Source organism: Castor canadensis, chromosome 19 (assembly GCF_047511655.1).
Source record: "Castor canadensis chromosome 19, mCasCan1.hap1v2, whole genome shotgun sequence".
Lineage (NCBI taxonomy): Eukaryota > Metazoa > Chordata > Mammalia > Rodentia > Castoridae > Castor > Castor canadensis.
In genome coordinates, this window is record NC_133404.1 from 1923139 (window position 1) to 1948660 (window position 25522).

General features: G+C 50.5%; 1 long non-coding RNA gene across 1 annotated transcript; it reads left to right on the plus strand.

Moving 5' to 3' along the window:
- The first annotated feature begins 4050 nt into the window (after nt 1-4050).
- LOC141419273 (uncharacterized) lies at nt 4051-6739 on the plus strand. Its single transcript, XR_012444061.1, has 3 exons — nt 4051-4158; nt 4547-4637; nt 6325-6739. It is a non-coding gene; the product is annotated as an uncharacterized lncRNA (long non-coding RNA).
- Nucleotides 6740-25522: the final 18783 nt, after the last annotated feature.

Below are 25522 nucleotides of genomic sequence, written 5' to 3' on the forward strand. Positions count from 1 at the left end.
CCAAGGTGACTGCAGTTCATTTGTGATTCCATAAGAGATGCTCGGCCCATGCCTGCCACAGCATCAGAAACCAGGATCTTCTTTTAAGGCTTCAGGATTCTTTTTATCCTTTCTGATACCATCTCTTATTGCCCACCCACCCCTGCCGCCGTGCGTCTTCCCCGGCATCCTCCGGCGCCTTTTTGATCATAAATCAATGTCCTTTTCCTAGGCTGCCCTGGAAGACGTGAGCATGAATGAAAACACTGCTTCCTCTACTCCGTCCCAAAGCCAAGGCAGAGAGAAAGGGGAAGACAGGCAGGGCGGAGGCAGGGGGGTGACTGGAGCCCAGGTGTGGCTGTCATCAGCTGGCACCGTGCATAGAAGGCAGTGCAGGCAGCGACTTTGGCCACAGGTCCCTGTGGGTCTTCCCTGCCCTGGGACAGGGTGGCCTTGGGACTGAAACCCAGAACGGCCATCAGGATGGTCAGGACTGTCCACTGCTGCCTAGGTCAGCTGGAAAGTTAGCTGGCCTGGCAGAGCCTACTGCCAGGGTTGGAAAATAGGGACCTCCCTCCCTCCCCCTCCTCAGGGCTGTTAGAAGATCAAACAGAGTACTTGAATGCAATCGTCTATTGTAATCGCTTCCTGGAGGCTCCTGCTTCCTCCCTGGGCCATTAGAGCTCATCTGATAAATCAATTAGGGGAAACTATGAGTGGCTGACCTCTGGTTAGCAGCCAGGGTTCAAGGACAACATTTTATTCCCCTGTGTATCATGTACCCCTCACCCAACCAACATACCGCCCTCCAACACGCACGCGCGCGCACACACCATGAGTTCACAGTCAATTCTTTAACGGCCCCATCTCCTCCTAGAGGAGACGCCATTTTCCTCCAAGAGCAGAGGCAGCACTTACTCCCGTAAGCGTGCTGGATAAAAACCAAATGCCTGGCCAGGGAGAAAAACCAGTCCTCGTGCGAGGGGGAAAGCCAAGGGTCCCTGGTCAAATGTGGCCAAGTTGGGCTGAGGATCCACCCAAGAAGCCAAAGCAGGTGAAGCAGAGAGAAAACTCGAGGCAAGAAGGCGCAGGTTCGAAGAGGAGTGCAAGGGAGGTCAGGAACGTGCTCAGGCTGTGCACTGAACAAGGGCTACCATAGTTTCAAGGAGACGTGGCTGAAGCGCTGAGGGCTGAACCCAGAGATTTCTAGGGTCAGGCAGGGTGGAAACTGCACAGCTGCTGCATGCTGGCGGTGGGCAGAGTGAGATGTGAAGGGGGTGATGGGGAGGATGGGCAGGGGGGCGGCAGGAGACAAGTGATGTCACAGAGAACACACCAGAGGAGGGGAGGGTGGGACTGGGACACCCGTGAGAGTGGGAGCACACCACCTGGGAGGGTGCAGTGAAGGCAGAGAGCCAGGAAGGCCTGGATGCAGGAAGACATTGGCCTGCGTCCTTCCTCAACCCCACTCAGTGGCCCACTCAGTAGCCTCAGCCTGCTTCCCAATTTCTCCACCCCTGGGTCCCAGCCAAAGCCAGGTCTCGCTCAGCATGGGCCCTGCGCCAGACCCAGTGACACCAGGGAAGATAGGAATCCATGGTTTCTTCTCATTTTTCTCTCTAATTCTTCTCCCTGCCACAATCCATCCATCCATCCATCTGCAAGTGTGGCATTTTATATTCCAAGCAGGGCCTGTGTAATTACTTACTAGATGTCCATCTGAGTCATAATTACATTTAAAGTATTTCTCCCCAGAAATAATTTTCCTTTAAGCAAAAGCACTCCTTGTTTGAAGATTGGATGTTTGGAAGACAAATCAGGGAAGAAGAGAAGAGCCCAGGATGGCCCAAGTGAGCAGACAGACACCGGCTTGGCTGCCAAAACCTTCGGGAGGATTCTGGGGCCAGCCAAGAAAGTTGTGCGTGTGCGCGCGTGTGTGCGGACATAGGGGTGTGTCTGCGTGTGCATCTGGTGCGTCTGTGCACACGTGTCCTGGGGTGTGCCTGTGGGTCACATGTCTGTGCCCCGGCTGTGGTGCAGGGAGAAGCAAGAAGGCAGGAACTGGTGTGTACTGAGAGTCCACCATGTCACAAGTGCGCTACCATCTTATTCCCCACTAACAGCTGGAAACGCCGCTGATGCAGTTGAACCTTGTTGGAGGGAGAGAGCCGGTCCAAAATCATTCTGCCCGGTGGGTGCTGCAGCCCGAGCCCCCGGCCACCCCGCCGGCATCCGTGCTGACACACCAAAGACACGAAAGTGCTGTGGGTCTCCATGCAACGCCACGCTCCACCTTCCCAAGAGTCGCGTGTTCGTGTCCCAGGTGTCATGTTCGCCTCCCTCCTGTCCCTGGGACCGAGCGGAAACTTGACATTGAGGATGCAATGCTGCACTCAGTTCATCACGCAGAGGCAGATTTGTTACTCTCATTGCAGAGAAGAAAAACCCAGGCACCAAGGGGTTAGGCAGCATCCCCTCCACACAGCTGTGTGTCCAGTTCTATTTTGTCTGACACCAAAGTCCTTGCCTGCCTATGACACCGACTTGCTTCATTACAACTAAATTGGAGTCTTGCGGATTCAGAGTCTAGGTCGATAAGAACCATAGGTGTGGTTGTCTCTCCATAGTCCGTGAGGCAATGCCTGCAGCGTCCCTACATCGCCAAAACACGGATTCTCTCCATCTTCCCACTCACCACCCTTAGTTGTCGCCTGCCTTGGGCTTCCCTCATGGTTGCAAGATAGTTGCCATTGCTCCAACAACATCCAAAGGAAGAAGATAGAGCCGCTACCTCCAGCATCTCCTTTTTGCCCTTTCCTTTTATTTTTTAATCTTAAATTTTATTTCTACTATATCTGCTTAACCTTTGGTCTGTACCTATGAACAGAGGCATGCTGGGAAAATGTTCACCTGAGAAGGAGTTGTCTTTACACTTGGATGTATTTACTTGATTTGTTTCTGTAATGAACATGCATACTTTTTAAAAAATGATATTTCGGGAGGAAAATGATGGAGTCAGCATTCAAAGGAAGCACCAAGCCCCTCAATGTCATTGACCCACCGAAGATGCATCAACAGCAACCTTACCACTGATGAGAGAAGGGTCAGCATTCCTGGGTAGAAGTGAGGAGGCTTCTGGGAGCTGACCCCACAGGACACGGGTTCTAGAACACGCAAGGGCTGGTGCACTTCCGGGGAGGACCTGCCTCCCCTGCTTCTTCTGTAAAACCCTGCTCCTTCCCCACAACCACCTGCTCCCAGGAAGCTGGACCTGAAGAAGTTATTCCCCTACCCAAGGCCTCTCCTACTGCAGTGCCTTTGCCTGGTTAGTTTGGGGCAGAAGATGCCAGATCCGACTCTATCCACTATTTCTTTTAATTTCACTTCATTTCGTAGTATAGGGATGGAATCCAGGCAGGTGCACATTAGGCAGGCCTCCACCCTCGAGACCATACTCTGGCACTCCTCTTCCCAAGATATCACACCGCTTCGTTGACATCAGCAGAGTGGGAATTGGCAATTGATGTGGCCAGGCAGTTTCTTTTCCCCTTGGAAAGTTGCTTGGTAACTAGAGACAGCATGTCTCTAGTTTGGACAAGTGTCCTTCTCTTCTGCCTCAAAGTGGACTCCTTGAGTCTTACTGGGCTCCCAGCTCCCTCTCCCAGCCACTGGCACAGTGCTTTGCTCAGAGCAGGAGCTGGGCTGGAAATACAGCTAAGGGAAGGCAATCCGGGAATGGGCTGGTCACTGCCTGGTGTGGGCGTCAGCAGCCCTGGGCCCTGGGCTGTGGCTGCCTGGGCTCCTGCACACTTCCCACAGAAGGCAGCCCCACCTGTGGGCAAGGGAACAGGCAGGGCTTAGCAGAAATGGTGGGATGTGAAATAGCCCCAGGCCTCCCCAGATCTCTAAACCTTGCACAATGGAGAGGCTTAAGTAACTCAATAAATGAGCCCAGGCTATCGTGTCTGGGAAAATGCAAAGAGCAGCATGGATCATGGTCTTACTGGTTGTGTCACAGGGCCCATCCAGCTCCCCAGGGCACTTCTGTGCTTTGCAAAGGAAAGTGTACAAGACAGCGGGGAGCAAGAGGCAGGCAGGTCTGGGTGGTGCTCCAGGAGCACTAGCTCTGCAGATCTGCAGCTGTGGCCATGACTGTGACCACGACAAAAGCAGGCCCAGGTCTGTGTAGGACCCTGGGTGAGGTGGGGGTGGTCAGACCTGGCCATGAGACCAGGCTGCTCACAGCACAAGGCTGTGTGGCCATCTAAATCCATACACACGTGTGGTCCCCAAACCCATGCTATGGGTTTGAATTGGACAGCCTGGGCCAAAGCCAACGGTGCGATTTGGTTTTTATTGTGGTGCTGCTGGGAGGGGGGTCTGTGAGAGGTGAGTGGGCAGGAGGGTGAACTGGAGCCCTGAGGAGTGAGTTCTCATTCTCTCAGGACTGCGTTTGCCCTTCTGCCACCAGAAGCCAGACACATGCTGGTGTCATGTTCTTGGGCTTCCCAGCCTCAGAACCATGAGCCAAAATAAACTTCTTTCCTTTTCAATTGCTTGGTTTTAGGCATTTTATTGTAGTGACAGAAGACAGATGAGGACAGCCTATACCAGAGGCAGCCTGGAATAGCAACTCTCAAGGAGACCCCAGAGCCAAGGTAGGGGCTGGGTCTCATCACCCCCATGCTCACCAGTGCCGCTCTGTGGTCATTTGGACCCAGTTGTGTTGAAAAGTCAAATCCGACTTCTGGTCCAGCCTTCACACTCTATGACCTTGGGTATGGCCCTTCTCTCTGGGCCTTGTTTTACCCATATGGACAATGAGACATTCAGTGAGTTTCCGGGCTCAGTGGTATCCCTCCCACCCCATCAGCCATCAGATATTTCTGAGCCCCGTGTCCAACCTAGAATGCAGGACAAGACTGAGCACTCGTGAGGGTCTATCGTGCATTGGCTGGGGATCCAGGCTGAGGTTTGGGGGCTCCCAGCCTCCCCAGCATCCCCACCCCAACCCCGGTGCCAACCCATCTGTCGCCCTGTCAGAGGGAGGGCTGCTCTCTGGAGCCCACCCAGCTGGCTGGGAGAACGCTGGGCGCCTGCTGGAGGGAGCCACCAAGTGACAGTCGCGAGATAAGGGAGGAGCTCAGTACATGTCAGCAGCGTCATTGAGTGCACGGATGTCAGTCACGTCAACACTTTGACGGCTGCTTTTCCAGGCAGGCAAGGCAGATTGAGGGTCCATGGGTGCCTGGACTCTGCAGAGCCAGCCTGCAGTGGCTGGGTGCCCAAAGAGAGGAGAGGTCCAAGCCGCCCAACACCCACCCTGCAGCCTTTAGGCCGCAGAGAGAAAGAGGGCTAGGAAGGATTTTTTCCTGTGTCGCCTGCCTATTAGACACAATAATTTATCTCATTTCTTCCTTATAATAAATCTACAACGCAGATTCTGACCCCATTTTTCAGATGAAGGTCAATGCAGGATGTGACTTGCCCGAGGTCATTCTGTCCTCCAGAGCAGAGGCTTTGGGAATGACAGCAAACAGGCACTGAGCACCATACTTTCAACAAACTTAGCATCATAAGCTGCAGGTGCAGTTCGTGCCTCTCCAAATTCCCCCTGAACCTCTAAATCCCCGATGCAATGGTATTAGGAGGAGAGACCTTTGGCGTAAGTAGGAGCAGGTGAGGTCACAGGGTGGAGTTCACGGTGGGATCAGGGTCGTTCCACGTAGAAAAACAGATGGGAGCTCACCTCGCAAGGAAGGCGCCGTGAGGACACAGCAAGAGGAGGCCCCAAGGAAGCCCACCCATGCTTCCTCCCCGTCTTATACACCCCACCTCCAGGACTGGAGAGAGGCCACGGGGCTCGCTCACAGCAGCCCGAGCTGGCCAGGATGCCCAGGAAGTGAGACTCACCTATATACTTGCACACCCCAATTTTCACACAGGTACAACCAGGTGAGGTTCGCCCCTCCATCCCCTGCGAGGGCCCTGGGTGTTTCGCCCTCACAGCCTGTGCCTGTCCCTTTCCCTCAATGGCTTTTCTAGCCAGGAGGGGACCAAGGCCATAGGTATGACACACAGTCTCAGTCTTGCTATCCACAGGAAGAAAATGGAACTCACAGGTGGGCTAACCTACCCAAACACCTGATGGCAGGCGATAATGACTAGCACCAAGCTGTTGGTCAGAGGCACTGCCCAGCGTGGTGCTGAACAGGAAGAGGAGAAAGAAGGCCTGATGTGAGGGAGCAGTGAGGACACCGGGAGGTGGCAGGGATGAGCTGCTTGTTCTTGCCGCTCGGCTTAGCTGCAGGCTCCCAAGGCCCACGCAACTTTCTCCTTGTTCAGATAGGATGGAGGAATGAACACAGCAGGAGCAGAGGAGCGGTCATCCAGCTCCTCGGCATCGGGCCCAGGTAGCTGAGTCCTTCATGGGAAGAACTGTTACCAAGTGACAACTCGAATGTGACCATGGCGATCTCCAAAGGCACCAGTGGAGGGGGAGAAGTTTCACTGGCCAGGACCTCCGAAGGCTTGCTGTTTAATGAGCTAGGCCATTCTGAGGAAGAAATCGACCTTTACTGAGATGAGCTATGCCCTCTTCTGGGTGAAGAGCACGGGGATCTCACCGAGCCGGCAGGATGGCAGGGATGTGGAGAGGAGACCCCTGGCTCTCTGCACCCTCTGTCCCTGAAACACTCTGGAGGGCACAGGGGAAGTGACACTGTCTACTGAACAGCAACTTAAGCAAAACTTCATTGCTTGCCTGAACCTGAAATATATCAAACTGCATAAATAAGTGTGCTTTAAATTATTAATACACACACTTACATCCAGAGTAAGAGCGCGGAAATTAATTTAATTTCTAATGCTAAATGGCCGCTGTGGCGCGTGGTTTCAGGATTTCGAGACGCCCAGGGCAGGGAGGAAAAGGAGGATGGCTGTCTTAGGCATTTTGTGTTAAAATCTCAAGTATAATGAGGAAGAAGGGTGTGTGAGAAGGCAGGGTGGGAGCCAGGGCTTCTGCAGACCCAGACAAGGGCAGCAAGGAGGAGAGCTCCCCGCCAGGTCAGGCTTCCTCACTGTGAATGAACTTGAGGACTTGAAAACTCCCTGGCTTTCTCAAGGAGGCCACACTTGAACTTGGGTTGGTGCAGGCCAATGATCTTGAGAAGTAGACACAGGAGATTGACTGGTGTCCGTGGGGCTGGAGAGCAAGTTGCTCAGAGCCCCGCCACCTGCCCACAGCACCCCACCCACTCCCGTGGGTCTACCGCCTCTGCTTCATCTGGTCTCAAAATGGCCACTTACTGGTTGAATATCCTCGGCCCATCCGTCTTCTCTGAGCCTCAGTGTCTTCTTCTGTAAAACAAAGTCTCATTCATAACGGCATTTAGGGATTGCCACGCAGGAACCCAGACTCTCTGGGCACTTGCTATGCTCACCCACATTTCCCAGAGTCAATCATCAACCTTATACCTTGATGGTTTCATTCTGAAAGAGGGGAGAAAAGGAGATGAGAGAAGGGAGCTCGGTCCGAGGGCAGAGGAGGAGGGAGAATTGTGTGAGATCAGACCCCTGGGCCCCTGGTCCTGAGCCAAAGCAACTTGAAGGTCAGGAGTTAAAGGCCTTGTAAGACCCTGGGCAAAAGCAGGGCTGCCATGGGCCTGGGAGAGCCTGTGGCAGCCTGAGGGGGTCATGCTCCCTCCTCTGCCCAGAACGGTCTATACCCATGTCCCTGCCCTAGTAACAGCAATGGACTCCTCACAAGGAGAGGGCCATGCTGGAAGGGACAGGGCCTGGACTTGCAGCAAGGGCAGGACAGGAAGGGCAGTGAACTCCATGCATGACTGCTGTCCTGACTGCCACATACCTGGGGACACATGGAAGGACCATGTCTACAGTGGGGTTGATGACCACAAATGGGCCCAGCTGTTCCAGTCACTGGCTGGACACGTGAAAGGCCTGTCATTAGACTGGCACACAGCAGGGGTTGACACTTGCCAGCTGCCTCCTCACTGCTGAGTCTCTGTACCTTTATGAGGGACCCAGTCCATCTTTCTCCTGACCTGGTGTTATGCCTTGAACCTAAAATGTGTCCCACAGGCTTGTGGGTTGATGGCATGGTCCCCAGCTGGTGACACTATTTTGGAAGGTGGGGTCTAACTAGGGGAAGCAGGACAGTGGGGTGTGCTCATGGGGGCTATGCTGTCTCTTACCCTGGCCCCTTCCTGTCTGTCTCTCTCGCTTCCTGGCTGCCATGAGGTGAGCTGCTCCGCTCACCAGGAGCCAAAATAAACATTTCCTCCTTTAAATGATTTCTCTCAGGTATTTGTCACAGCAGCGAAAAGCTAATACACTGTCTCCAAGAGAGTCAGGGGTTCGAGCCCAGACCCTAAATCCAAATATACATGGACTAAACAACACTTAGTAAAAGCCAACTAGTACTCAATACAGTCCACTGTGTTCCCACTTCTCATTTGCTTAACAACCTGGAATTCTAAGATTCCCACCATGCAGTGGAGCAGACTGAGGCTCACGGGAAGTGATTGTCACAGGAACACAGCTTGTTACCACCATAGACAGGTCCCTACAGCCAGCTCTAGCATTGGAGAGGAGAGTCCAGCCAACCTAAGCCCCACTCACACCTCTTTTTTTTCCTTTTGCAAAGAAAAGTATATTGAGCTGAAATTCATGTTAAATAAATTTTTTATTTATTTATTTTTTCTTTCTTTTGGTGGCCCTGGGGTTTGAACCCAGGGCCTCATGCTTGCTGAGCAGGACCTCTTACCACTTCAGTCCCTCCACCAGCCCAATAAAATTAACTACGTGGACAATTCAGTTGGCTTATAATAGAGTCATTATGCTATCCAATCACTATCTCATTTCCTATTTAAAAATTTGTTTATTTTTCCAGCTTTGTTGAGGTCTAATTGACAAATAAAATTGGCATATATTCAAGCTATAAACGTGATGATTTGATACAAGCATACGTTGTGAAGTGATTACCATAATCAAGCAGATTAGCTTATCCATCACCTCCCAGCCGTCTCGTGTGAGTGTGTGAGTGTGGTGAGCACCCCTGAGATCTAGTCTCACGACAGATCTCCAGTGTACATTGATATTAACCATAGTCACTATGCTGTATGTTAAGTCTGCACGACTCATGGCTGAAATCTGTACCCTCTGGCCATCCCTCCATTCTCCCATCCTAAACCTGGGAACCCACCCTTCTGCTTCCTTCACCTATGAGTTTATTTTAGATTGCACATACAGGTGAGAGTGTGCAGTGGTTGTTCTTCTGTGCTTGGCTTAGTTCACCTACCATGCCTTCCGGGTTCTTCCAGGTTGTTGAAAATGGCAAGATTTCCTTCCTTTTTAAGACTGGATAGCATTCCTGTGTGTGTGTCGGAGGGGGGGCGGTGGGTGTGTGTGTCTGATTTTCTCTCTCCATTCAATCAATGGAAATGTCCATTGATAGACATTTCTGTCGTTTCCATGTCTTGGTCACCGTGAACAATGTCACCGTGTGTATAGGGAGGTGGCTTTTTTATTTCATTTCCCTTAGATTGAGACCCACGGGTGGATCCTGTTTTAATTTTCTGAGGATATCCATACTGCTTTCTGTAAGCCAGCCCTACCTGTTAACAGCGACAATCTCTGGTGTTTGCTCAGCCCCCACGTATGCCATACACGGCCCCTGGAACGTCACACTCCATCTGTGCATCATTACATAGCCCACACTGGAGGCCCTGCGGCTCTTAGAGTCTAGAGAAGACCAGGTTCAGAGATACCTAGCTCCTGTTCCCTTCGGTGAGTAAGTAGAAAAGTCAGGATTCCAGCAGTGCAGGCCCTGATCTATGGCCTGTCATCTCTCACTGAACAAATCCACTGGCCCCGTCTCTCAAACAGACCTGTTAATACTGAACTTGCAGAGCTGTTGTGAGCACCAAAGGCGACCACAGAGCGCTGAACACAGAAGTGGAGTCTCCAAAAGCATGCCCTCCCATTCCCAGGCCCCAGGGCTACTCAGCTCAAAGTGGGGCACAGAGCAGAGACAGGTGACTGAGTATGGAAACCCCCGGAAGGAGGGGCACGGCCTGGCAGTGGGGCAGGAGGTGACCCTTGGTCATCACTATCTTCATTCTGCTGCCCACGCCAGGCCTGAGCATCTGCCTCAGTCCTACTCTTGATCTCCCTGTCTACCAAAGGGTCAGAAGCTGAGTTGGTCCTTTTCCAAAGCGTTACTCATGTTGCAGCTGATGGAAGACAAAATCCTATTGTCTCTGCCTTTCATTGTTTATAGCCCCGTTTTTCCCGGGTTCAGAAAGGACAAAGCTTAGCTCAGGTACTCCTGAGGGACCTCTAGCAGGTTCCTCACCTGTGGATACCCTGTGGCTGCCTGAAAAGTGAAGGTGGTGATGGTCTCTAACAAGATGACCACAGGAGCAAGAGACACTGACCATGGGCCTCTGCCAATGCAGGCCAACACAGCACTGTCACTGCAGTCCCAGGGCACCAGGCTAGAACAGAGAGGTTCCATTTTCTGTGCAAGTCTGTCTAAAAGAAAAAGAGAGCTGGTGGATTGGCTTAAGTGGTAGAGCCCCCGCCTAGCAAGTGTGTGGCCCTGAGTTCAAGCCCAGTACTGACGCCCACTCCCCAAAAAAAGGACACTGGATCTTTTTAGTAGTTTCTCAGAGAAACAAGTTGAGAAACAATACCTGTTTCTCAGGTATTGGCGTTCCTAATTGCCTTCAAAAAAGACTTCCAAACTGCCACACATTTTGTTTAAAAAGCTTTTTAAATAAATTTTTAATTGGTGCTTATTAAAGAGTATATTAGTTCGGGCTGAATTTGTGACATGGTAGAGGTGGATATTTTGTGGTCTAGATTTATGACAATCTGGGTCCCCTCTTGTAATCATAGCATGAAGTAAACACATATGCCCATTTTATAGGATGTGAAGAACAGTCTTATATTTTGCTTTGCCCTGGAAGCATAGCTGCTACCTCCTTTGTGACATCCTGTTGGTGGCTGCTTGATTTAGCTGCCTTTGGGACAGCTGGGAACATTATCCCCCATTACTGTGTGGTTTTTTGGAAAGTGTCTCCATCTCAAAGATAATTTCTAGGTGAAGCAAGCTATACCTTAACACAACATGTTTTGTGTCGGAAAAACGTCCCATTTTCTTAGAAATTGTTTTAACCGAAATAAGACACAACTGTTACCTGGAGGACAGGAAGGGCCAAGCTGCCCATCACCTTCTGTCCCACCCCTCACTTCCTGGGCCCTTCTCCCTCTACCTGGGTGGACCCTTCTCAGTCCCCTGAAGTTGCACCCACACCCACAGAAGCAAGTCAACCTCTGTTTCCTCATCTGTAGAAGAGAGACATGCACATCTCCTCCACGGGTGGATGGGAGACGCCAGCAGGATTCTGGATGCATGTGGGAGTGATTTGTAAAAGGGTTCTTATTATTGCATTTCTGCCAAGTGATAAACAGACAACATCTAACTGTATTCGGTTCTCTCCAGGGAAGGAGGGGCCCTTGGGTTTCAGAAGATGGGAAGTGGAAGTTCCTTCTCCCCCTCTTCCCAGCCACTGCCCTGCCTGATTTAGAAAGGAGCCAGGCTGGACCCCCTGAGCTGGGAGTTTAGCAGTCCTGGGCTGGTCCCTGGTGGTCTACATTTATGACCACCTGCCATCCCCATAGGAAAACTCACCTCCCTTTAACTGTAGTCCTCAGCTTTATCAGCCAGACACTGGAGGAAAGAAGGATCTTCAGGCCCAGAGTCTCTGCCTTTCTCCCTGGCCAGACACGTCTCTAAGAAATACATGGTCAAACCTTGATTTATTCATTTGTTCTATCAACATTTCTCAGGGAGTTATTATAAAGCAATTCCTACCACAGTTACTGGGAATCAGGCGCTCAGAGGAGGAGGGTGAGGAAAAGCCAGAGTAGTTGTCTCGTTTTCATTCTCATGTAAATCCTTTCCTGGTTGTACTGAGGTTCTTCTTTCCCGGGCACAGGATTGTGGGCATCCCCCTTCCCCCACCATGCTGCGACCTCTGCTCCCTGAGCGGCCCTGGGGCTGAGGCAGCCTTGGATGGGGCCTGCTTGCTGGAAGGTGTCAAGCCAAGGGGCTCCCATGGAGAAACAGGTGGATCAAGCAGCTGACATGGTGTCCTCCCTTCTCCCCTCCCCCACATCCCTGCACAGCCCCAGCTTTCTTCCAGACACAGCCACCCCCCCACCCACCCAGCCAGCTCTGACCCCCACCCCCAGGACCATCCTGAGCCTCTCACTCTGGCAGCCCCCTGGGATCTGCTTCATGTCACTTTGGTTTCTAAAATTTAGAAGAAGAGAGAGGAAAGGAAGCTTGCCAAAGCCAGCTGGGGGAGGAGAAGGACTGGGCCCCAGGCTGGGCACAGAGCAGAAGCTGCTGATACGCTGTGGTTGCCTTGTGGTTCAGGCCCGAGGCTCAGGCAAGCGGGTTGTGGTGAGCGTGATAACTGGCAGATGATTCGGGGAATTTCTGAAGGTTTTGTAATAAAAGGTGACAGCACAAAGCCTGTGATAACAAGGTGCTGGGCAGCAGTGACAGTGTGGGCTTGGAGGGAGGAAGAGAAGGAAGGAGGGAAGGCGCTCCCCAGCACACACACACACACACACACACACCCCTCCACGCTAGCAAGGGAGCAAAAATGGAGGCTTCCCCCTTAGCTCTGGAGCAGAGACAGTGAAGCCACTTGGGGGCCATGTCACTTGCTCCTGTCTGAGGTGAGGCTGGGACAAGAATAGAGATAGGCTAGGCCAGTGTCTCCCTGGGCAGGCCAAAGGGATTCCACACGTGCTGGCCATGAGGGTCCCAGCACCAGTCTTCTCCCTCTGCCTTGATGCCCCAGGATGAACTTGACCCCATTCTGCAGTGGCAGCACAGGGCAGGTGGCTGAAGGGAGGGCCTGACACAGGCCTGGGCTGGGTGCTTTCAGACACTTAAAGTGCAGATGGACCCATTGAGGAAAGGACTGTGGACACTCAGGGTTACAGGCCATGTCTTCACTCCTTAGCACGCACTGGAAGCCAGCTTTGCGCAGGCACCAGATGCCATCTGAGTGTCACCTCCCTCCCCTTGCCCCATTGGCCTGGTCATCCCTCCAGACTGTTTTGCCAGGTATGCCCCCGCCCCCAGCCCACCTCTGTCCACAATGCTTGTCCCTTTCCTTCCTGCCTCTTCCCTGAGGGCTGGCTCAGAAGGTGTCTTTTCCGTGAGGCCTTCCCTCAGCCTCCAGCGCAGGACCCACCCAGACCCTCCATGGACTTTGCACATCCCTCAGCTAAACCATTTGTTTGCCTGTCTGTCTCCTTGCCAGGTGCAAGGAGGGGAGCCATGTCTTAAGTACCTCTTCTTCCCAAAGTCAAGTTCAGAGCCTGGCAGATAGCAGGCACTCTGTACAGACAGATGGATGGGTGGGTAGGGGTAGATGGATGGGTGGTATTCTGGTGTGAATATGAAATGTCTCCCACAGGCTCATGTGTGGAAGGCTTAGTCTCCAGCTGGTAGCAATATTTTGAGAGGTGGTGGAAATTTTAGGAACTTTACTGGAGGAAGGAGATTACTTAGGGGATGCTTTTGAAGGGCCTGTCTTGTTCCTGGTCGCTTTCTGTCTGTCTATCTGTTTCTCTCTCGCTCTCCTTCTCTCTCTCAGCTTCCCTCCCCTTCTCCCTCCCTCCCTCCTAACTGCCGTGAGGGGAGCAGCTCTGCTCCACTGTGTCTCCCAACCATGATGTTCTTCCTTACCTCAGGTCCAAGCAACCTTGCACTGATCTAAAACCTTTCAAACCATGATCCGAAATAAATCTTTCCTCCTTTAAGTTGTTTATGCCAGGTATTCTGTCACAGCAATGGAAAACTGACTAACACAGGTGACTAAGTGGATGCATGGATGGGTGGATGGATGGATGGATGATGGGTGGATGGATGCATGGATGGAAAGACAGATGGATGGATAGGATGAAGGCACGATCCAGGCAGGTGAGAGTTCCTGGCTACCTGCAGTTGAGGGGAGGTACTTCAAAACAGGCCCACTGCTCCAATTCAGGCTCATCCCTAGGGCCTACACTTCTTGTGAGGGTGGAGGCCTGGAGTTCCACTCTCAGCAAGAAAACCCCCTGCTTTGCCTCTCCCATTAGAGGCCCTGGCAAGGTCGTTGACAGGCCTATCCTTCTTCGCTCAGACCTTGGGTCTCCCCAGGAACTACTCTACCCGTGTGATGTACTTTGGACCTAAAACCTAGCAGGGAGCATGGGAGCTCAGCTTTCTCCCTGGGAACATGCTAGGGCTAAGATACCTTCTCCTTGGCAAGCCCTAGCCTGTCTACCCAGAAATGGAAGACGGGGAATTGATCCCAGGCCAGCCTGTTAGCACATCCCCACTCAGCCCCTGGCCATTGCTCCTGCCTGTCAGGGAATTCCCCCAGCTTTCCCCCACCTTCAGGCCTTCCTACCCAAGACTGGAGCCCTGGGGACCGCCCCCCAACACCACCACACACACACACACACACACACACACATCAGTGTCCATCCCCAGGAAGAGACTCCACCTCCAGAGGCAAACACACCTGCCAATCAGAACAGACACCAGCTCTGAGGCAGGGCAAGTGGCCTGAGGTTGACAGGAACTGGTTTGAACCAGACCTGGCTGGCTTGGCTGTGTCTGGTTCTGGGCCTTAGAGGAAGTAAGTTCACACCTGGTGAATTGGAGCAGGCCGGGGTGTCTGGAAGCCTGGGTGTCTTCAAAGCTGGACTGCTCAGCACAGAGAGCCAGCTTCCCACCCTGTGGCCCCTCAAAGGACAAGGACCAGCACAGGCCGGCAGAGACACTCAAAAACAACGAGACCATGACTTCCTGCCCCCAGCTGAGGTCCTGGCTCAACGCCCCGCTTGGGGGACACTAGTGTCTTGCCCACCTTGGCCCACGTGATTTTTCCAGAGAAAGTCCATACCTGCGAGCTTTCCTGGAGTCCTTCAGAGAACTACTTATGCTCCTGGCTTATGGTCAACCAAGCCACGTCAAGTGTCCTCCCTTCTAGAAACTTCCATCTCCTCTGTCCTCTGTGGAGCATCTGCTGCTCCTCAGAGGAGGCCATGCTGACCCCTTCACTGTGGGAGCGGATTTGGAGAGGTCAGGCTACAGGAGCTCAAATCCCAGCCTACCAGATCATTGAGTGTGTCTCAGGCACTAACTCCCACCTCCTCTGGGTGACATGGGGCCAGTGGGAGCCACCAGGGCCAAAAGCCGCACGCACAGCGTCAGCATACCTCACACAGGAAGTGCTCGGCAAACAGAGGCTCTGCTGTTAGCTTTACCCACACACAAACGCCAGCCCTGGGCTCTCCTGTGTTCATGAGGTGACACACGGTCCCCAGCCTCAGAAGAGTTAAGGGAAGGTGCCATGGCACAAGACCCTAGGAGTCATTGCATCAGCCACACTGTCAACCAAAGGAACGTGGTGCACAGTGCTACTGTGTCACCCAGAGAGAACCCCCTTCTGCTCAGGCCAGAGAAGGGGCAGGCGAAGTCCTAGCACAGAACCTCCAGTCCACCTGCCAGGAGCTTCCCAGTGCACTGGAGGCAGAGAGGAGCCAGGGCTGCCCTAGCTGGCCTCTCTGTGGCGGAGGCTCTGCAAGGAGACCAAAGGCTTGGAGCAGGTGCCACCAGGGCGAACCAGAGACTATTGGAGGTGGGGAAACTGAGTCAAGACAGGGGGGCTAGAGGCACCAGGAACACACAATGGGCCAGCAGCCCACACCCCTGACGGTCTCAGACCTGCTTTTGCCTCCTGATCACAGGCCAGAGTTGCAGATGTTCCTGGCATGCACAGTTTTAATAATTTGGCAGTGGATCACTTTTATACCTGACCTCTGACCATTTGTTCACGAGCTTTTTATTGTGATTTTTAATTGGGGTGACACACATATACATACAGTTAACCATCTACATATGTGTATATGCACACACATATTTTCTGGCAGTGCTGGAATTTGAATTCGGTGCTTTGTGCTTGCTAGGCAGCTGCTCTACCACTCGAGCCATGCCTCCAGCACACAATTACCAATTTTGAAGTGAACAATGCAGGAGCCGTCACTGTGTTCGTCACTGTGTTGTGAAATAAAACATCTCAGAATCACTTCTGAGTGAAGGAATTGTTCCTGTTCTCTGCTCCTATTTCTACGACTTCCCAATTCTGCATATTTCCTATCAAAGGAATTCCACAATTTGAGACCTTCTGTGTCTGGCTTCTTTCACATAGGATACTGTTTTCAAACTTCATCTACTTGTAACACGTGTCAGTAGTTCTTTCCTTTTTATGGCTGAATAATATTCCACTGTTTGGACAAGCCACATTTGTTTTTCCATTCTGCTGTTGATCCATGCATGTGTTGATCATTTCATCATTTTTAAACATCCAGAAAAGCTGAAGGAAAAGCACCCTGAGCCCACTTCCCACCCCTCAGACTGGGGCACACAGCCAGGACTGGGGTGCCTGCAGCACTGCATGGAAGGAGGTGCTTGCTCTTGGTCTTCAGGGGCAGGGTGGACCCGCGTGGGTGGCCGTGTGGAAGGTGTGCCCAAGGTACCTCAGGGGACCTGGCCCACACCCTAGGAACAATTCTAACAGTTGCCATACTTTCGTAATCCTGCTCCATGACATTTGCTTTGGCTGGCCATGTGAAAACAGGTCACAGACTGCGCGTCACACTTGGGGAGCGCCCTTCTGCACGATCCTGGATCCACACGCAAGCCCAGCAGCAGTATCACGACCCCAGTCCACAGCCCACTTCCCATCGGCTCCAAGCACGTCTTTCAGAGGGCCTGATGTCTGGTTGGTCGTTTTGCATTTTATTTTTGACAGGGCCCTCTGAATTTTCCCCCATACTTGTGGATTTGTGGTTTCTTTTATGCTAAAATAGCTGCAGGAATTTTCTCCCCATGACCTTGGCCTTTTGCCCCTGACAGTGCCACACATAGTCTTATGGAATGGCCCAGGGCTGGGGATGTGCCTCAGTGGTAGAATGCTTGCCTAGCATGCTCAAGGCCCCGGGTTCGATCCCTGGCACAGCAAGAAAACAAAACAAAAGTAAACTTCTTGGACAATGACCCACACTACGCATCTGTCTGATTCTTTTTTTTCTTGACAACACTGGGGTTCAGACTTAGGGCCTCACGCTTGCTAGGCAGGTGCTCTGCCACTTGAGCCACGCTAACAGTCGGTTTTTTTAAAAGATAGGGACTCATGATCTATTTCCCCAGGCTGGCTTTGAACCGCGATCCTCCTGATCTCTGCCTCCTGAGTAGCTGGGATTACAGGCTTGAGCCACTGTGCCCTGCTTTGCCTATTTTATCTTGCTTTCATTTCACTGCTCCCCTGTTCCTTGTAAATCCTGTGATCTGAAAGGTGGGGATAAAGCCTCAATATGCAGGGTGCTTCTTTCTTTTCCCTTTTGTTTTTAGTGGGAATGAGTTTTTTTAAGTTTTATTTTGTTTTTAGTGGTCTCATAATAATTACACATATTTACGGGACACACAGTAATGATTCAATACACGTAGCTGTCAGGGGGTTTTCCTTAATTCACTTTTTAATACTTGAATCTCTCTTCTCTTATAAAATCTTGGTGCCTGATATATTCGTTAATTGTTTTTTTTCATGACATAGAGAATCATCACGGAACCACTGCTGCTGACAATGAGCCTACTAAGCACAGCGTGCAACCTCTTTGCACTTTCATTTGTCCTTAGAACATATCACAGATGCATAGGTGGGGTACCTATTGTTTTGAAAGTTTTAGCAAGGATTTATTTTAGTGTAATAGGATAAAGTATAGATGGGGGTGAGGGGAGGAAAAGAGAGAGAAACACTTCCTGTCCCCATGCAGGAAATGGGAGCAAAGACTCCGGGATATTTTTTTCAAGTTACTTAAGTAGGACTTTTTTTTTCTCTATGGCTAGGCTGCGTAATTTATGGTTTGCTTTAATTACTGTTGTTGGAGTAGCACTTGGAGGTTTTTCTCTTCCTAGTTCTCGTTTAATTCCATTTATGTTTTTAAGCTATGTATACATTATGTACAATGATTCAAAATGCAAGGCCATATTGAAAATCCTGTTTGGAGAAGTGCCGTTCCCATGTCAACCCTCTCCCCCTCCTCCATCAGTTTCTGGGTTATTTACCCTGTATTTCTTTTTCATTTATTTTTGTTATCATATTACTGTTTTACTGGGGGACATTGTAACAATTACAAAAGTTCTTACAATATATCAGAGTTGAATTCACCCCCTCCATCATTCTCTTTTATTCCTCGCCCCCATCCCTGCAATAATTTCAACAGGTCTCGTTTTTCCATTTTTGTACATGAGTACATAATATTCCACCATATTCACCTCCTACACCTTTTCCTTACATCTTCCCCCTCCCACTGGTACCAATCCCCAGACAAGAACTGTTTTACCTTCTTCTCTGAAGAAGTGTCTTAAAAACAAGACACTTTTGTTTGTTTAAGATAGCTCTACTTGGAGTTTCACTGTGACACTTCCAGGTATATGTGTGGTATTTCTTTATCTGTGTGCTATTTGTTTGTGCGCACACACACACACGATACACATCACTCTTTTGTTTCTTACAGAATTTGTGTGACAGGTGTGAGTGGACACCTGAGGTTGGGGGAGGAAACAACTCCAAAGGTGACAAATTTGTGTCTGAGGCTCAGTCTCACCCCTGTTGACTTGAACTAGTCACCCAGCCTCTCTGGGTCTGTCTCTTTGTAATGAAATGGTGTGACACCTGCCTTGTATGGTGTGGGCTAGGGTTGGAGCCTTTCCCACATCACACAAAAGGTTAAGTTCTACATAGAATAAGGAGGAAAATGTACAAAACCAGCTAGCAAAATTTTTTTTTAACATTTCTTCAAAACTTTAAACCTCTTGTGTGTAACACACAAGATCCAAGACCCTAAAGAAAAAAGCCTGAGGTGACCTCATGAAAACGTCTCTGTGACGAAGGGCGCGTGTGGCAGATCAGGGGACTACGTTTGCAGCGCATTTGGAACACATCAGGTGCAATCACTTGGAAAACTGTTTGGCGCTTTCCAATAAGGCTTAAGCATGTACCTACCCTGGGACCCAGTCACTCGGGTCCCAGGGGTTTATCCAAGAGAAGTAAGACCGTTTGTCCACACAAAGATTGCAGCAAGATGTCCACAGCAGCTGCATCCAGAACCACTCCAAGCTATGTCCATCAGTGCAGGACAACCAATGTGGAAGACAATGTCCCTTAGTACCCAGGGAGACTGGCATCCAGGTCCACGCCCCCATAGCCAGCCCTGCAGGTGGCCTCAGTGCCTTCGATAGAATGACATTGTATTTGCACATAACCTCTGTGTGCCCTCCCACACACTTTAAATAATCTCTAGGTTACTCACAAGACCTACTTTGATGCAAATGCTTTGTAAGTAATTGCTATCTTGTGTTTTATAGGAAATAATGACAAGAAAGGAAAAGTCCGTCCATGTTCAGTTACACATTCATTTTTTAAAAATATTTTTAAGCCCCAGGGCTGACTATGCATCCATATAATGGAACAGGGCTCAGTAACTAAAAGAAGCCAGATACGGATATGCAGAACTACATGGAAAAATCTCAAAGACAATGTATTGAGTAAAAGGAACCAGACATAAAAGTTTATCCGTGCGATCCCATGATACCAAGTCCAAGAAGAGACAATCTAATCTCCCATGGAAATCAGAACAATGGCTGCCCTTGGGGTATTGACTGGAAGGGGCCCAGGAGAACTTTCAGGAGTGACGGGGATGTCTCATGTCTTGCTTTGAGTGGTAACTCGAGTGTACACGTTGGTCACAGCCCTTCCAGCCCCACGCTGAAGGGTCTGCACACCTCAATTCCAATGGCAATGAATTGAATAGAACCTAGAGAAGGAGCTCTGACATAAGGAAATGGGCAGAGACACTGAGCCAACAGCTCACTAAAGATGGAATCCAACAGGTGAAGCAAGGAGAGTTGCTTGGCTTCACAAGTCAGCCAGGCAGGGCCCATAAAACACTACGGTTTCATTTTGGACTACCAAGTTGGCCAAAGTGAAAAAGGTTACTGGTATGAGTCCAGTGTGGCCACGCACACTTGTAAAACCAGTCCTCGGGAGGCTGAGGCAGGGGGTTGGGAGTTCAAAGCCAGCCTGGGCTCTATAGACAGCTCCAGGCCAGCCTGAGCTATATAGTGAGACCTTGTTTCAAAAACCAAAAAGACGAAGGAAACAAGATTAATGGTATCAAATCTTGACAAGGAATCAAGGAAACAAGGCAATTTGGCAGTGCCTATCAAAATTTAAAAGTACCTGCCCTTTGATACAGCAATACGACTTGTAGAAACCTACAGAAAGCAGGAATTATCTTAAACCATGGTATTTTTGTACCGTAACATAAAGCTGCTCTGTAATGTGCCAAAATGAAAAGACAGACAGACTTAAATGAACAAAAGCAAGACGCAGAAGAACACAAAGTACAGCATAACCCCATTTACATGAAAACACCGTGCACCTAACTTCATGCATATAAAAGAAGTAGTCACAGAGGGACAGGGACAGTTATCTTACACACCAACAGGGTTACTTCTGGGAAAGAGTACAGGTGTTTGATAAAGGAGACTTTTTTTTTTATTGTATTGTATTTTTTAGTGTGTTTTTTGGGTTTTTGGATTTTTGGTGGAACTGGGGTTTTAACTCAGGGCTTCACACTTGCAAAACAGACGCTCTACCACCTGAGCCACCCCTCCAGTCCATTTTGCCCTGGTTGTTTTGGGGAAGGGGGGGTGGTCTCGTGAACTATTTGCTGGGCTGGCCTCAAATCACAATCCTCCCAATCTCAGCCTCCCAAAGAGCTGGTGCTCAGCAAGTGTTGTTTTTATAATAAGAGTATTTCTGTGCTCTTGGCAGAATTTTAAAAACAACTAAAAAATTGACAAATTCTCTGATCCTAGCTAAGGACTTGTCAAGGCATCACTTAACACATCCTCAGTACTTAATAGCCATCCAGCACTGTGAGAGGGGTAAAAGACCCGAGGGACAAGTCCCATTCAAATCCCGCACAATGACAAGAGATGCTAAAGACAGCCCTGCTGCATCCAGCACTGAACACATGGGGCAGCTTCATGGTGTGAGTGTTCTTGCCCTGAAATACAGGTCAACTGCCTACCCCTGCCCGCCTCGGGAGTCAATCAGAACTGATAAGACTTCAGTAGACTGCTGCTGTGCAGAATCCGAGTGGTGTAAGACTTGGTCCTGGAGCAGCGCCTGGTGCGGGGTGGACCCCGGGAGCGGCCGTGTGGAAGGCTGCGTGGCCTGCTTCCGTCGGGGAAACAAGGCGTTTCTTTCTGGAGCAAAATGCGCCAGTATTCTTGCTGAATTCCAAGTCTGTGGAAAGCCACAGGGCAGTGAGATGCACTGCCGGACAAGTGATCAAAGCAAGGTTTTTCTTTTTGGTGGTGCTGGGGATCGAACCCAGGGCCTCACACACACAAACACACACACACACCAGGCCAGCTTTCTACGCTGAGCAACATCATGTCTGATACAGTGTCACCATTGTACCTGCTCCTCAATTCGTTCTGTCATGCCCTAGGTGAGTACACAGCGGATACAGCCTGAGCTAAGGGGGCAGAGCTTAGGTGTCCCAAGACCTGGCCTTAGTTGGGCTGTCTTTGGACCAATTAAGCTAGCAAACCTGCCACTCCTGTCACCAGCTTTTGCATTTTTCTATGTTCTTTTTATTTCTAGGAAATGCTACTGGACAAATGGAGCAACATAGTCAGACATGCACACGCAATGCATTAGGTGACAGGCAATGGTGGCAACCACAGAAATCCAAAAGCCAGCTCCAGGGCTGCAGGGTCCAGGCACAAAAAGTCCCATCACCAATTGTCCTGGTGAGTCTAGGGTTTGAGTTCACACTCGCCAAGTGGTAAAGGAACACCCAAGACCACAAGACAAGTCATCCCAAGTGGGCGGTGCCCCCTGGTGGCTGGCAGAAGTGGTGACAAATCCTCTCTGCAGAAGAGCTCTCAATCTGACTTACCACAGTGAAGCTTGAAAAGACACATGAGTCACCGTGAGCAAAAGTCACCAGAGGCAGCCAGCAACAGAAGATTTCTAACCTCAGTGCTGTCAGCATTTTCACCAGATAATTCTTTACTGTGGTGGCTGTCATGTGTATTGTGGGATATTTAACAGCAGTCCTGACCTCTACACCCCTAGAGCCCCTCCCCAGTCATGGCAACCCAAAATGTCCTCAGACATTGTCAAATGTCCCCTAGAGAGAAAAATTTTCCCAGTTGAAAACCACTGATGTCTTTGGTCCTCAAAGACTAATGAGGTAGACTGTAACTTTTATTTAAAGAAATAAAAGATGAATGGAAAACAATGTCCAATGAACAAAAGAATGACAAAAGTTATAGGCAGATGTTTCTGAAGGATGAACTAGAACTTCTGGAAATGAGAAATACAATCTATGAAACTAAAAAATGCAATGAGTCTGTTAGACACAAGTAAAGAAAGAATTAATGAATTAGAAGAAAGATTTGAAGAAATTACCCCCAAATGCATCAGAAAAGCCAAAAAACTTAGAAAATCTGATAGAGAGGTTAACACATAAGGAAAATATGATAGAATGTGTACAATAAGACTCATCAGAGTTCCAGAAGGAAGGAATAAAGAGATTGGGAAGAAGTAGTATTTGAAAGGAGAATGTCTGAAATTCTCCCAGATTCACAAATACAGAAAGTCTGAAAGACACCAGTCAGGACAGAAGCTCAGGTTCTTGTGAGCAGAATGTAGCAAAGCAGAGAACTGAGCCTCCAGCAGTCGCCATGAAACTGGAAGACTAATGCAACACAGAGGTCCCTGGGAGGGCACCCTGGTATCAGCAGTAGGGACCATAGAGTCCTGCAAAGGGAGTCATCACTACACAGCTGACTGGGCATGGCTTTGGAGGATGGACTCATCCAATGCTGAGTAAAGACCTTGGCCTGAGCCCAGAGTTTTGCGGGGCATTACAGCAGGTTCACTGGGGTGGCTTTGCGAGGGTAGACAGGAAATGGGATGGTGTTCTGAACAGGGGGAGAGCATAAACAAAGGCATGTGGGCAGGCTAGACCCTTCATACACCAAGGGCCAAAACAAGCCTTGTCTGAGAAGACAGCGGGCAATCACAAACCTGCTGGATGGATGAGGGAGGCCAGCCTGGGAGACCCCTTGAGCAAGAAGCAGGGGTGTTTGCACTTGAAATTCTAAGCCAGGGGTTGGCCAACTGCAGCCTGCAGGCCAAAGCTGGCCCACTACCTGGTTTTGTAAATAAAGTTTCATTGGAACACAGCCATAGCCATTCATCTAGATAGCTATCATGGATGGCTGTTTTTTTACCAACAATGGCAGAGATGAACGGTTGCAACAGAGGCCACGTGGCAGATAATATTTGTTACTCTCCGTTCTAGGCAGGGACAGGCAGCCAGTGAGGCCTCTCAGGTAGCAACCAAGTGGAGAGAATGAACCTGACAGAGGCTAAAGGACAGGAAGTGTTCTAAGAGAAGAGAGACAATGTCTAGCCTGTGTTGAGATCCTACTGTATACCACTCTTGGCACCATCACGTCCCACAACTACAGGAAGCTGCTTATCTCCATTTCAGATATAAGGAAAATGGGGCTCAGAGAGGCTGAGTGCCTTACTCAAGGTTGCCCAGTGCAACCTTCCCTCTCCTCAGGGAGAAGCTGAGATTTAATTTCAAGTTGGTCTGATTCCAAAGCCGGTGTTCTTCCCACCACACCTTACTGCTATTCAGGGCACCATATATCCCCAGGTGGGAGGGGACAGCCCCAAGCCAGGGGGTTGACTACTGTGTGTCACAGCAGGCAATGTTCCAAACTGGAGAGATGGCAAACATTTCATGCTCCCGAGGACAGATCCAGGGGCCAACTCTGATCTGGGGAGGGAGGGAACCTCTGGCCTGGGGCTCCTTCATCAGTGGTTTCAACTTGTCCCATCACTGACTCCACCCAGCTCCCCCCGCTTCCCCCCCACAACACACCCCATGCCTGCGGAGCTGCTGGCTATCTTGCCATCTCCCGCAGCCTCATCACACAGCCAGACGCTCAAGGCAGTTGGGTGATACCATCTCATCTATGAAAAAGCACAGGGCTTGGCAACCTCCGTGCCACCCACACCACAAGAGGTGACCCAGTCGATGTGCAGTGAAACTGCCACTGAGCTTCAGTGCCTACCCCAGCCAGACCCCAACCCTGGAGCAGAGCCCACAGGAGTGCTGGCCACTGTTCTTTTTGTGACTCATTGGGATCCTCATCTGACAGTCATTGTGACCACTTCATCCAGAGAGGCCTGGCCAGACCTGTTGCTCCGGTTTGTGGTCCCACAGGTCCTTGCAGCTTCCCCAGAGGGCCAGCAGGCTTGGTCTGTCTGTGAGGAACTAACTGGCTGCCCCCTGGGCTGAGAAACCATGAGACAAGGGTCAGGAAAGCGTGACTCCTGACCAAGGTCTGAGTTCTCCATGGGGTGTGTTGCAGTGGGACTCTGCCCGGCAGATTCCCAAGGATGAGTCTGTTCCTCGCCATCCAGAAGCCTTGCTGAAGAAGCTGGGACCCCAGTGTTTCCATCAGAAATTAAGGCAGACACAGAAGACACCTCTCCATAGTGGGGAAAGAGCTCTGGGACCTTCAATTGATGACTGCAACACTCCCTGCTGTGCTACCTCAGAAACCAGCCAACTCTAGGGCACACGGGGTCCACACCTGCTTGTGAGCTGGGGTGTTGGCTGTTCTAGAAGCAGAGGGAAAGGGGGAATGAGAGATACCTGCCCATGCTATCCCCAGCCATCCTCATCCCGGAGCAGATGAGGCAAATAAGATCCCATGAGCATCTGCCATGTGCAAAGTGAGAGATGCAGCGTAAACAGTGAAGGTGGCTGTGGAGCTGGACCTTCCTGGATCCTGGACCCCAGGATCAGTAAGCCTGCTGCTCACCCCCTGTGTGATCTCCGTTAACCCATCTATAACAGAGGGATTAAACAATGCCCATCATTGTTATTACAGGATGAAATGAGTTCATTTAGAATAAGCACAGTGAGAAAGAAACTGTACAGTAAATCACTATACTCTTTTACCATTGAGGAAATGAAGGCTCAGAGTGGGGTGGTGACCCATCCACAGTCACACAGCTAGAAAATGGCAAAGGGATTGATGGACATCGGGTCTATTCCAAGATTCTGAGTTCACAGGATTGAGGTAGAAAGAGAAACTCAGGTGTCCTTAAGTCTCAGGGCAAGGTCACTATAAAACTGCCAGGGCTATGGCTGCCCAAAGAAGAGAGCACACAGTTGTGGGATGAAGTACCCAGGAGGGTCTCAAGGCTTCTCAGGACCCCCAGGGAAACCAAGACAGAGAGGGATGGCTGGGCAGAAAGAGAGGCCCACTCTT